We start from the raw sequence: 3,829 nt of genomic DNA, 5'->3' as shown, positions 1-3,829 counted from the left end.
ATTGTTGGGAAGGCAGCAATACATAAAGGAGGCCCAAAGTGAGAAGCATTTTTTTTTTCTTCGAGACAGGGTTTCTCTGTAACTTTGGAGCCTGTCCCGGAACTAGCTCTTGTATACCAGGCTGGCCTCGAACTCGTGAGCAGCATTTTAAAAAAAGTGTGAAGAAAAGAAAGCGTTAGCTCTGACTTTGGGGTCCACGGATGTCTTCCCATGACATGTCGTGAAGCACAGCCCTGCCCAGCTCTCCAGTGAAACTCATGCACACTATTATTAGAGAAAGAATTCTTTTAAGTTTCCTAGAAATAGTCCTCAGGGTAAATGGCAAATGAAGAAACAGCAAACCAAGAGCGTCTAATGCCAAGGGAAGAGTCTGCGGTTTAAACACAACCAGTTACTTGTAACCACCCTAAGAGGAATGGGATCGGTCTAAAATCCCCTCCTTTTGGTTACCGGAATATTGAAACAACGGATTGGAAGAAACTGGAATTTCCCCAAGAGTCTCTTGCTAGGAGAAGCAAAAGGCAGATACTGCCAGAGGAGGAATTTGCCTCCCTGAAAGAGAGTCAGCATGTCTGACTGCCTGCAGGAGATACTGGACCCAAGACAAGGATGAGTCAGCGCTGGGCAGAGCCAGGCCTTGACCAGCTCTTCTTAGCTGTGCATAACATATCTAGTGTCCTCAACTTAAACCTAAGCCTCATGTTAGGACTCCAAAGATGGGTTTGTGGGTCACTGGACACCTTTATCTCCTCTCAATGTGACCACAGTGAATAAGTCTCCTCTCTCTGCTTCCCACCATTATCTGCTTCTTTAATTGGCCTATTGAGAATGGGAGGACAAGCCTAGCTTGTGTGCTGCCAGGGCCCATGGTCTGACGCTAACAACCCTGGCAACATGCCCTCTCCCGTCACCCCCTACCCACTCCACTACAGCTACTGCAGCTGAGCGTACAAGATTCCATCCTCCTCCATTTTCAGTCAGAAAATCTTCTTCTCTGGAGGATCAGGCTACCAGAGTTTCCCATCCTGTCTCCATGACTTTCTATTTTTCGCCTTGCCACCGCGTACACGTTATTGACTCCACCTCGGACAGACGTGTGGAGTCTGCATCTGTAGGGTAAGGGGTCAAGGCTTCAGCCTAGGGGGGAAATCAGCTGTGGACCGTGGAGCTGCAAGGCAGAACTGGAATCCAGACGGTGGCGCTCTTTGTGAAAAGGCTTGAATGACGGACACAGAGGTGGTGGAGACAATAGAGATGCAGATAGTGACCACGGGATGGGGAAGATCAGGGAGCTGAAATTCAGGCAGAGGCCTGGACTCCCATCCCATCACCCAGAGTCTTCCTGTCCCTGGACTTCACAGAGTAGGCACAGGCAATGAAGCCCAAGCAGCAGATGTCCAAGAAAAGTGTGCTGAACAGGGACCAGACTGCACGGGCAGGCACAGAGGCCTCTCTGGGCATGTTGATCACAGTGGTCTCACAACAGCTGAGTTGTGGGGTCCCTCCAGCTCAGTCACTGCATACTCCTTTTTGATTTTCTCATAGCTTGGGAAAGTCTGGTATTGGTAGCCAAGAAGGCTTGGGAATTATGACTCATGGTATTACTCTGGGAGAATTGCCCTGTCTCCGTGACTTCTTGTTACGGTCAAGTCCTGTGGGAACACACAAGAGAGATGGCTCCCTTCTGCTGTTCAATCCACTTATGAAAGGGAGGGCCAACCTTGGGCTTTGCCTGCAGGAAAGACTGGAGCCCTGTCACTTTAGCAACGGCCAATGCAGTAGTGGATCTGTGTCAGAAGAGGCAAGATGGAAGGACATTTGGAAACTGCCCTCATCCCGCCACTAAGCACTCTAGGGACAGCAGCGTCCTTCACAGAGAAGCTTGCTGTCCTCAGTCCTCACCCAGAAGCACCAGACTGGCTCAGAGGAGTCACCTGGAGAAAAAAAAAGTGGGGGGCATGATAGAGGGAACTCCTAATTTCCTCCCCAGAAGAATCTGCTCATTTACAACAGAGCTTGGGGAAGTAGGTCCTACATAGAAACTGTGGGTGACAGGAGCAGTTCGAGGTCCAAGACAAACCACAAACTGGCTGCTGTGTAGGACAGGAGCTCAGACTACAACAGCCAAAAGGAGCCCTCTTGGGAAAATACCAAGTGCTGACCTCAGAAACCATTTCTATAAAACAGCTATGATTTTATTACATTTGTCAATAGAGTGGTTTATGCACTAGGAAATCCTTGCAAACAGAGAAGCAATCACCTGGTGTTTGTGGTCAGAAGAAAGGAAGGAATCCCTGCGGAACCATTGGCTTCCCAGAATGGCTGTCTGTTAGGCCACGGAAGCTGGACTCCCGAGGGACATCACCATATTCTTACTACAGTGCAGTGAAGCGAGGAGGTCGCTTCATTGGTCCAGAGTTCCCAAGCAGGAAAGTTGCTGAGGCAGGGAAATGGAAGGGGGAAAAAGAGGAAGGTAAAGGCTTTGAAACATTAGTTTTATTAATTTTTTTAAATTTTTATTTATAATTATGTTTATTGGGTTAGTATGGACACAAGGGCAGGTGCCCCCTGGAACTGGAGTTACTGGTGGTCATATACTACCCCATGTGGATGCTCAGAATTGAACGTGGGTCTTTGGCAAGGGTAGTGCTGGAAAAGAATATTCTTGGTGTCTTGTAAAGAAGCACAGGAACAGAGTCAAAATAATGAGCTATGTAGTAAGACCTTATCTCAAAATAATAATACTAATAATGAAAACAGTTTAATGTATTATTTTCTCTTGTGCTTCACTTTCATATCACTTAAGTGTCCAATATCCACTATTAACACTGGCAGTAAAAGGCTACATTGAGCAACTGACCTGGAAACAAACTTTACAATGGTTAAGGACTCTGAAGACAGAAGGTCAGTCAGTGACGGCTGTTGTTCATCAGTCAGGAATACCCAGTGCACAACAGCTCTGGGCTTGAAGATCAAGAAGGAAGTGATGGCAGTCATTAAGAGATTGGCTTTATTAAAGACATTAAAATGAACAAAAACTTGAGAATATTCTGGAACAGAGAATCTTGTAATGACAAGCGTAAATTCATGTCAATAATAGCCTTAAGTGTGAATGAATCAAACAATCCAATGAAGAGACAGAGATTCTAATATTATTCAAAGTGGCCTATAGGTCACTGTAATCCCCATTTGAGTGCCCACTGCTTTCTCTGTAATAAAAAACCAAAAATTAACAAGCTTCTTTTAAAATTCTTATGAAGCTGCAAGACACCCAAAATTAAGAAAGTGTTTTTGAAAAGGAAGAACAAAGTGAAAGGACTCAAGTTTCCCAACTTGAAAACTTACAGCAAGGGACTGAGGTGATGACTGTGAACAAGATGCCTGCCATCCAAGCATGAAGACTTGAGTTCTAATTCCTTGTACCCTCTTTTAAAACACAGGTGTAGTCTCTTGTGTCCAAAACGTAAGCAATATCAGGGTGGAGACAGGCAAATCTTTGGCACTAGAAGGCCGGCCGGTCTAGAAAATCAGTGAGTTCAGAGGGAGATGCTGTCTCAACAAACATAAGGTAGAAAAGGATAAAGAGATACCTGACATTGACCTCTGATCTACACACAGGTGCTTGCACAGGTATGCACACACACACACACACACACACACACACACACACACACACACTACAGAAACAGAAAACGATTACTGCAAACCAAGAGTGGGCAAGAAAGTGTGGTACTGAAAAGGATGACTATAGGTCAGTATAGTAGGATTGAAAGTCTATGTAACTTATGAGCAGCAAGGTTTCCAGGACCATTCCAGGCAGAAGAAGAAC

The 3,829-nt window shown here is 45.7% G+C and overlaps 1 pseudogene; it reads right to left on the bottom strand.

Annotated features, from left to right (window-relative positions):
* Nucleotides 1–1,124: 1,124 nt before the first annotated feature.
* On the bottom strand, nucleotides 1,125–1,597 carry LOC146894715 (interferon-induced transmembrane protein 2 pseudogene; annotated as a pseudogene).
* Nucleotides 1,598–3,829: the final 2,232 nt, after the last annotated feature.

The sequence above is a fragment of the Myodes glareolus genome, chromosome 4 (genome assembly GCF_982192425.1).
Source record: "Myodes glareolus chromosome 4, mMyoGla1.1, whole genome shotgun sequence".
Lineage (NCBI taxonomy): Eukaryota > Metazoa > Chordata > Mammalia > Rodentia > Cricetidae > Myodes > Myodes glareolus.
Note: the sequence above shows the minus strand (reverse complement) of the source record. Positions and strands in the feature narration are given on the sequence as shown.